At 36.6% G+C, this 10276-nt stretch overlaps 1 long non-coding RNA gene and 1 pseudogene across 2 annotated transcripts; one reads left to right on the top strand and one right to left on the bottom strand.

Annotated features, from left to right (window-relative positions):
- Window positions 1-4606: 4606 nt before the first annotated feature.
- On the top strand, window positions 4607-5601 carry LOC107760288 (short chain aldehyde dehydrogenase 1-like; annotated as a pseudogene).
- A 1573-nt stretch (window positions 5602-7174) lies between these two features.
- On the bottom strand, window positions 7175-9735 carry LOC107760289 (uncharacterized). 2 transcript variants are annotated; one of them, XR_001642363.2, is made up of 2 exons: window positions 9438-9735; window positions 7175-9347 (listed from the first exon to the last, which is right to left on the bottom strand). It is a non-coding gene; the product is annotated as an uncharacterized LOC107760289 (long non-coding RNA). The 2 variants fall into 2 exon arrangements; XR_012703826.1 differs by having other exon boundaries at window positions 7175-8567.
- Window positions 9736-10276: the final 541 nt, after the last annotated feature.

Raw genomic sequence — 10276 nt, 5'->3', positions numbered from 1 at the left:
AGGAAAGAGAAAGAACTCACCAAAAAGTTCTTGGGGAAACCTTCAACCCACGAACATATGGCTAAAGACGGTGAGGAAAAAATAGATTTAGCTGCAAGAGAGGAAGCACAACAGAGAGAGGAAGATGCACAGATAGCAAGTGAGGCAGCACGTAGAGGTGTTGAGGAGACCGTCAACGAGGATGGGGGTCAAAGATTCAATATAAGTTGACCCTTGATTGAAGAATAGTTCGAGAATGCAGTGCCTAGGCCTGGTAGATCTTTGGGTTATTATGAAAGACCAATTTAATATCAGGGACTATCCAGTGTCATACCTCCACCAGCAGCAGCAAACCATTTCAAGATGAAGTGATGCTTGCTTCAAACTATTCATAACACATGTGTCTTCGGAGGGAAGGTGAATGAGGACCATAATACTGACTTGATGGATTTCGAGGAAATCATGAACACCTACCAATACAATGGAGTGTCAAAAGATGTAGTATACTTAAGAGCATTCCCTTTTTCACTGAAGGATGATATGAAGCACTAGCTTCGTAGCTTACCAACTGGGTCAATCAGAACATGGGAAGATATAAATAGAAATTTACTTGACAAATACTTATCAGCTACAAAAACAGTGAAATTCAGAAGGGAGATTCACAACATCTGCCTGACTGACACTGAAATAGTTTTCAAGGCTTGGGAAAGATTCAAGGAGATAGTAAGGAAGTGTCAGCATAATGGGATTGAATTGTAAATGCAACTCAATGATTTTTGGGATGGACTGACACCTCCCTCATGATGAACTCGGAATACTGCAGTTGGAGGTCCCTTAATGAAGAAGACTCCTGAGGAGATTATGGCAATTCTTGATGAGCTATCTGAAGATGCCAACCAGTGGCCGACTGAGAGTAATGATAGAAAAAGATCACTCGGGGTTCATCAAGTAGATTACAATACAGTGGTGCAACCCCAACAAGACGCTATAGACAAAAAGATAAGAAAGCTGACCGTAGCGAGGGTCCAGAGCCAACCAACAACAATTTGTAATTTATGTGGAACGGGTCATCCAACACATGATTGGCAGGCCATAGTTGCATATGAAGTGGTAAATGATGTGGGAATCTTTGATAGAGGAAAATACCAGAGCGGCAAAAATTTCAATCCTATAGGATAGAGGCACCAAGGTTTTTCTTGGAATTCACTAAGTAGTAGCATGAACCCATGGCAACAAAATAACTCTAGACCCCAGGGACAAAGGGCCACAGGCTTTCAAAACCAACAGAGGTAGCAGTATCAGCCTCCACAATCTAATCAGTCTAGCATGGAAGATCTAATGAAGGCCTTCATTATCAAGACAGATGAGAGGCTTGACGCCCATGGTGCAGCTATCAAAGAACTAGGCACATCTTTTTAGAACCTGGAAAGACAAGTTGGGCAACTAGCTACTCTAATGTCTGAGAAGGTTCCAGGAATGCTCCCTGGTGATACTGAAAGAAATCCAAAAGAGATAATAAATGCAGTGTCTTTGAGAAGTGGGAACAAGTTGGAGGATGCCATAGCAAAGCAAAAGGATGAGCTGATTGAGAATCAGGTGGAGATTGTGGGCCAGCAGAAAAATAACATTATTCTAGAAGGAGAAGTTATGGTAGAAGAGGATTTGAAGAAGAAGGGGAATATTAGATCTCAGAAAAAGAACCAAAATGATAATTCAAATACTAATGAGACTGAAAAAAGCAAATACATGCCAGCTCTACCTTTCCCCCAAAAGCTAAGTAGAGAAGAGCTAGACAATCAGTTTGAGAGATTTCTGGATGTTCTGTGTAAACTTACCATTCACAGAAATGCTCTCACATATGCCTGCTTATGCTAATTTCTTGAATGATATCCGTAAGAAGAAGAGAAAAATAGAGAGACCTCGTAAAGCTCACAGAGCATTGCAACATGATATTGCAAAATAAACTCCCACAAAAGTGTGGAGATCTAGGGAGTTTTACTATACCTTGCTCTTCAGGAACTATTAATTTTTATAAATCCTTATGTGATTCTGGTGCTTCAATTAATTTAATGACTCTATCTATCCACAGGAAACTGGAGAAGGAGATTGAAGAGATAAGGTCTGCACCCATATCTTTGCAGCTAGCAGACCAAATGACTATAACACCCGAGGGGATAGTGGAAGATGTGTTAGTTCGGGTGGATAACTTCGTATTTCCTGTAGATTTTATAGTGATAAATATGGAGGAAAACAAGGAGGTCCCCCTCATCCTAGGAAGACCATTCTTAGCAACAGGTAGAGCTATATTAGATATACACGAAAGAAAACTCATGCTTAGAGTAGGTGAGGATACCGTGACTTTTAAGATGGATGTAGCAAAGGGGGCACAAAAGGACAAACCAACTGCAAGTGTTGAGTGAAAAGTAAAGGGCTCGAAAGAGAAGGTTGCGGTGAGCGAGAAAGATATGTGTGTGGTGTATCTAAATAAGGTTTCTAAGAAGGTATTTGCATGGATGTGTGCATTAGTTCGGGCTCGAGGAATGGAGCCCGACTTTGACTCAGACCCCAACTAGATGTTCAGGGATGTTTTCTTTACCTTATGCTTTTTAATTGTGTGCCATAGGGACATGCCACAACTTAAAGTGTGGGATGAGGGATATTTGTATGTATGTATGCATATTAGTTTTCTTTTCGCTAGTTGTAGGAGTTGGATATAGAACTAGTAAATAAAATTGAAGTTTTCGATTTTTTCCGAAGATGGATATCATCGACAGGTTTTTTGAGGGATTAAAGTCGAAGGAAAAAGAAATAAAATATTTTCTTTTGTTTTTTTTTAATATTTTTTTCCTTCTTTTGTTAGTTAATCTAATGATTTCCCCTTGGTTTTTCTTTGTGCCGCAATTCTTTTTCAAGGGTTTTTACTTGAACCGGGTGTAGTTAGTTCTATTTTTTCCTTAGGAGTAGAAAATATTGTGTCATTGGGATAGATGAAAGCAATATATCATGACTTTATTATGCTTGAGAATAGTAAGTGCTTTAGTTGTGACGCTTAGGGTCAATTTTTAACTCTTGTATAAGTACCTTAAATTGTATGATCTTAACTTTGCTTAACTACTTTGACTAGAGTGTCTTGATGAGTCTGGTCCTAAATGTGTTATGTTCCAGGTGTATGTGAGGTTTTGTGTTTTTATGTGCATGTCGGTTGATGTCTAGAACTTGCCCTGTGTGTTTGCAAAGTGAAATAGTAATTTTATTCAGTCCTGGAAGTAATATAGGCATTTCCTTGTTGAGCCAATTATATGCTTTTACCCACCTAATTGTTATGTATCTTAGTTAACTCCTTTGAGCCTATAATCTTGTTTCTTTGGTAACCACATTACAAGCCTTACCCATTTGTTTGGATTGACCATCTATTTTAACCTTTTACCTCTCGTGAGCACTTGAATTTGTTATGAAATTTGTAAAAGTAAAGTGTGGGCTGTTAGTTTGGCTTTTGAGTGGAACTATAGAAATAGGAGAAAGGTACATTATTATGAAAAGGTAAGAGCCACTTGAATTGAAAAAGAAAAGAAAAATAAAGTAGTCATATTATTGTGAAAAATATTCCTTGATAGTGGTAACTCTTGAGGTATTTGTGCTTAAAGAAGTTGATAGTTGACGTATATTGATATGAAAGTGAATTTACGATTTGACAAAAGTGTGGGGTTTTGAATGGTTAATTGCATGTATTAAATTGCTTAGGGAGGTGTGTGTGTGTGTGTGTATTCCCGCATCCTACATTACAACCAAATAAAGACAAATAAAGTCCTAAATTGATCCTTGACTGAATGAGCTCAATTAGTAGAGTATTACACTATGGGCGAGCCTATGGTGCGTCTCTTGTGACATATGAATGTTATTTCTTAGAGTGAGCAAATTCTTTCTATCTGAGTTCCTAATTGTTCTTACATTTTATCATGTGTGGAAATACTCTCTATTGTTGTGTGAGGGCACTTGATTCACGAAAGGAAAGGTAATGTTGTTGACCTCTATGTTAGTGTAAGTGAGCTGGTTGTGAAAATGCGTGGTGCTTTTGAGTCAAATCTTGAGGCAAGGATGTTATGTTAGAGTGGTTAGTCTTTCTAAATATTCTTGGTATGATGAGTTAAGAGAGTCGTTTAAAAAGGTCGTCTCAATGCGAAGTGCAGTTTGACTGCTCGAGGACAAGAATGGTTTAAATGTGGGGTGTTGATGGAGGCTAGAATCCCGTTTTTTAGGACTAGTTTACACTCTAATTACTGTATTTTACTTGTGTTTGATCTTAAAAGATGGTAATTTGCACTTATTACGTGTTTTATGCTTAGTAGGAGTTGATTCCGAGTTAAGAAGATGTTCTGGAGCTAAATCGAATAATTTGGAGCTTTGAAGTCTGAGTAAAAGCTCAATAATTAAATCGGGATCGCGTATGGTGCTCATGGACCGGCACTGCATAAGAAAGTCTGAAGAAAGCGCAAGGGCTACTACATTTGTACTAATGTTTCACACAATGCGTAACACAGTGCGACGCATCAGTGCAAATGTGCGTCAAAAATTTGAGAAGTTCAGAGAATTGTAGTTTTGGGGTTTGACAGAAAAAATATACTAATGAATGGCCAGCTATTCTCTTCCATCACCAATAGCCAAAAGGTTCTCGTTTAATTTAGTTTTGTAGTAATCATCTTTCTTCTTCTTCTCCTTAGAAATAAAATGGTAGTAAACTATCTTACTCGTATTTGACAGGCTAGAAGGTAAAGTAGCACTAATAACTGGTGGAGCTAGCGGCATAGGAGCAGCCACAGCTAGGCTATTTGTTCAACATGGTGCAAAGGTTACAATTGCAGACATTCAGGACAAGCTCGGAACTTCCTTAGCACAAGAAATTGGCACAGAACACGCAGCCTTTGTCCACTGCAATGTTGCTGTTGAATCAGACGTTCAAAATGTTGTAGATGCAACAATTGCCAAATTTGGTAAGCTCGACATAATGTTCAGTAATGCTGGTATAGGAGGTAAGCCAATTTCTAGCATCTTAGAAGTCGATTACGACATAATTAAGACCGTGTTCGATGTAAACATTGTTGGCGCCTTCTTTTGCGCTAAACATGCTGCTAGAGTGATGATTCCGGCTAAAAAAGGTTCCATTATATTCACTGCAAGTGCTGCGACTGTGGTCTCTGGTCTAGTCCCGCACGCATATTCTGCATCAAAAGGTGCAGTTTTGGGACATTCCAAGAACATTGGAGTCGAATTAGGGAAGTATGGAATAAAAGTTAATTGTGTTTCTCCTCATTACATTAGCACACAACTTGTATTGAATGCGCTTGGAATAGCTGACAGACAAATGGCGGACAAATGGTTGCAGGAGGAGGAAATTTGAAAGGAGCTTTACTAGATGAAGAGGAGGTGGCAAAAGCAGTGCTATATTTGGCAAGTGATGATTCCAAATATGTGAGTGGAATGAATCTCGTTCTTGATGGTGGTTTTAGCACCACAAATGTGGCTTTAACAGCGGCCTACAACAAATTGTTCCCATCCGAAAGTACCCATCAGACTACCGACGGAGCTAGTAGTGTTGATTTTTTCAAAATGAGTGGGAATGAATAAAGAGAGACCAACTTCAAATGATTGATATCAGATCCCTTGACTGAAATCTTCCCATTGTGCAAATTATGTTAAGTAAGGAATAAGAAGGCCAATGATATCAATTGAAGTAGTAGTAGTTTTTATTTCGGACTAAGTTTGAAGTTTGATGCATACTTTTCCTATTTTTAATTTGTTTTTACTTTTCAATTAGAGAATTCCTATCTTAAAACGAGAGAGAGAGAGTCCTGAAATGGAGCTACATCAGGAATTGAATAATGGAGGTTGGGAGTGTGAAATGAGAGAAAAGATAATAGAAAACTCTCATTGACTTGGTGATGAACCATGTACACAACTATTAGAGAAGTTGTATTCTATGTATTGCATAACCAACACTACTTATGCGAGAGATTTTTTATTTTATTTCATGAGAAGTAGATTCATGGACCTACTTGATTTAAAACATAAAACCAAAAAGGTAATCTCAAGTCCAAAATTCATCCTAATTAAGTTAATTAAATGACCAAAAAAAGCAAGAGTGCCAAGCTAGGCATCGCCGCACCAGCAAAAAAACAGTAAGCAAATGGTCTATAGATGATTTTAAAAGCCAAGCAATAAGTGAGTTCTGGACATTAAAAAAAGGAGCACACCCTCTACAATTTCTTTTCAAGTGGTAGTTGTAAGTTTAAGTGTTTAACCACCACCAGGCTATCTACGGCATATATCAAAATGCAATTTGCACCATTCACTGGTAATACTTAAAATTATAAGAATGTACAAACGTTAGATGATCTTCCAGACCGATGGGCCAAGTATATATCCCTCCACAGTCAGCAGAAAGGATCTTTTCGTGATTTTGGCATCACCCATCTCACCCGAAACAATCTGCAGAAATAGTCACAACTAGCAGCCATTGAACATTGTAACCGTAGAGTGAAACATGCATCATGCATAAAGCAAAGCTACTTTGTATTGGCCCTTTTGTCTTCGAAATCATTTTCCAGTGAAGCTTCACTCTTACATATCACATTTCGAAGTAGAGGTTCTGAGAGTGCCCTGACTTGCCCAATTTCATTTTGAGATGAGCCGTGTTTTCTACCTGTTGAAGCAGTTAGTCATGAAAATACCACAGGCCGTTCATTCCTAATTCCTTCAGGCTTAAGCTAACATGGTTGCTTTATCTTGGCCACGAAACTAAGACTTCTAACTAGAAATCTATTACTTTAAGGAAAGAAATAAGGTTGCCATCACTTATATCTTTCCCTTTTTACTGTATTTTTATAATATACACAACTGAATAAAGATGAGAGTTCTCATCTCACATCAAAGCAGTAGATAACTTTGCAGATGGAAACAAAATTGCTAACATGCAGCCCAGAAACATAATGTTAAATATACCAGAGGGATGAGGGACCTGAAGAGATCACTATATTGCTTTTGCTAGAATTCTACAATATGTTATACTCAAGCAGTAGGCACAGGTTGTCCTCAAAGGGAAATGATACAAGAGCATTCCTAAATTGAACAATCCACCAATACAAGGCGTGGAAATCCTTTTTCCTGCTGACATGGCCATCCAATCCAGAATCTCCTAGTATTTTTATTTTTTTTTAACTGATAACATTTGTATATATTAATAAAATCAGTACATTGGTTATACTGAAAACCATATTTACAGGTAAGTACAAATAAGAAAACTGGTATGTTAGCAAGACCCTAGAATATCTAAGATTGACACAATATCTTCTGTGTAAATCTGTTTACACCAAAAACAAAAGAGTGGAACACAACTAAGCTTGATCTTCTGCACTGAGTTGCTTCTGTCCTACAAAAATCTAGAATTCCTCTCTTTCCAGACTGTCCACCAGATACATGCTGGGACAGTCCTCCATCTATCTCTGTTTGTTATTTTAGCTCCAGCTTCATCCCAACTGAAAAGAACTTCAATAATTGTATAGGCAAGCATTGTCCATGAAATACCCCTGAGACTAAGAAAGATTTTCCATAGTTGGTCCGTTATCTTGTAATGTAAAAATAGATGGCTAATTGTCTCAGCATCTTGAGCACAATGAGATCCCTCTCTTTATGAGATTATCTTGGGTTAAAACAGCCTCCTTTGCTAGTAGCCAAGTGAAACAAGCTACCTTGTAGGGAATCTTGATTCTCCAAGTATTGATAATATAGTCTTGGTTTCCATGTAAGCAATAACCATCACAAGAATAGTTGGTTATCTTTTAGAGCATTGATGCATATTATGACCACAACAGATCATTTCAAAATGAAAAATACCACAACTTGGTATGATGGATAAGCAAAAATAATCCTGGAATAAAAATTTAGTACCGACTCATTCTTTGTTTGGTTACTAATCTCAGTATAAATAATCCCAACATAACTAATCCCAGCATAACATGTATTCAAACCAAACAACAAGGATATTGGCAAATACGGTAATAAATATCTCTTCTCAAGGAATATGGTGCCTCTGAGTTTAATTTTTATAAAGACAGGCATTGGGAACTGTAGCACAAGAAATTGGAGATAATTGCAAAAAACGATATGAAACCCACCATTTTCGGTTGTTTTAGTAGTTGAGTCACTTGCAAAAACACAAAAAAGAAATAAATCAAGTATAAGGTGGGAAGAGTTTTTAGTTGAAAAACAAGGTGGGAGAAATTTTAAATTATGTACTATAAGTGATATGAAAAGACAGGCTCAAACTAAGCTATAGGCATTGAAAAATAGCTTGAGGTCATACTTTGTTTATTTTGCAACACATGATAAGTAAGAACATTAAAATCTCACAATTGATATGGTTGTGGATGGCTGAAGGAATTATGAGAAACAAAAGTGTCTTCTTCGACATGCGAAAGATTGCAACATGGCTCCTTGTATTTTTTTCTCTTGGATGATGGTTTCTATAGGTACACCAAGTAGCTTCTAACACTTTCCTTGTTATTTTGCACTTCAACTCCTTGTTCACATGAGTCCTTCAACAACCACAACCATACAAAAGGAAGATTGTTCCAAAATAATTATTGGTCGAATACCTAATACCTTAATTTAAATGTGAGAGCACACAATTTTTGCATCAAAGACAACGGCATGTTGTGACTTTTCTTTGATACTCTAATGTTTTGTCCATGATCAAGAAGCTAACCACAATAACAATAAAAATAACAAGATGCAGCGTGAAAAAGTGTAAGCTTGATACATCGTAGTTAATCCGAACAATGCATGGATCTTATACTTCAACTACGCTGCAAATATTATACAAACATCTGAAACCTTGCTTTCTTATTCTACAACACTTGAGGACAAGAAAATTCTAGTCCCAAAATTAACATGGTTATGGATCGCAGAAGGTTTTATTTGAAACATAAAGCGTTCATTAAATATCAAACTGCTGTTGCCCTTATTTGATAATTGATTCCATCAAAAGAGCATGTATACTCGCCTCCCGTGTTTCACACAAAAACCTCTGCAACCCACAACCATGTAAAATGCTGAAAAATAAAGAAAGCAAGTTCCTGAAAAATGTATTACATATATTTTAAAAAAACACTCCAACTTTTACAAAAAGGATCAAAATATTCGATATATCAACGCAATTTGGAGTTCAACAAATCTTAAGAAATGATAAAAAAGTTTGTGGCTAGCACAACCAGATTTGGCTTAAATTTGCACAGAAAAATTTATATATGATAACACGAGAACATTTTAGCAGCCTTAACAGACAATCAAACACTCAACATAGCAAGTTAGCAACCCTGCATAATGAAAACAATAAAATAACTCAACAAGTAAACGGTAAGAAAAAACAAAATAATCATAAGGATAACAACGGGGCATTCACATACCAGTATTACTATGCTAATAGCAGTAAAGGGGTGCGGCGGCCAAGTGAAAACTAGGGTTCTCCGGGCTTGACATGGGAGAAGAGTGGAGCTTTAATATAGTGCAGAAAAAGCCCTTGCACTTTTGAAGAGTTCGTAAATTTACCTCTCAAAACAATTTATTTGTCAATTAACCCTTCTTCTTTATTAACTTGTGCCATCTTGCCAAAATATTTTCTTTATCACTTGATCATTTAAAGAAACCTTTGCTTTCTAAAATAGAAAGTAAACAAAAAATGAAAAATAGTAGTTTTGCTGGTTTATGAGGTACTATGTCACGTCTCCTAAGATTACAATTATGTAAATATACGGATATATAGATTTGTCACCATCCAACTTTTAATTAGTTCATTAACAATGATTCAGAAGTGATTTTCGATAAATATTGATTATAGATTGTTAGAACTAAATTAAGAACTAATTTTTTGCGAATCATGATTGTAGATTCGTAGACCTAAATACATTCGAAGATATCAAGAACAAATGTAAATATTCATGTAGTACATGCTTAGAGGCGAATGTGCAGTAAATAATACAGATTCAGCAAAATCTAGTAAAATTTGCTCAAACTTGTTATATATATTGAGAAGTATATTAAATACTACTGGAGGGGTAGCCCAGGGGTCGCCCCGACCCAACCTGAGCATATATATATATATATATATATATATATATATATATATATATATATATATATATATTAAAATGAGAGGAAAAAGCTTCCACATTAAGCCAAGTGGCTGTTAGACTTTAAGTCATTGGGCTTTAAAGTAGAAGAAGTGTAAATTGGAAATTGAGGGAAA

Source organism: Nicotiana tabacum, chromosome 20, assembly GCF_000715075.1.
Source record: "Nicotiana tabacum cultivar K326 chromosome 20, ASM71507v2, whole genome shotgun sequence".
NCBI lineage: Eukaryota > Viridiplantae > Streptophyta > Magnoliopsida > Solanales > Solanaceae > Nicotiana > Nicotiana tabacum.
Note: the sequence above shows the minus strand (reverse complement) of the source record. Positions and strands in the feature narration are given on the sequence as shown.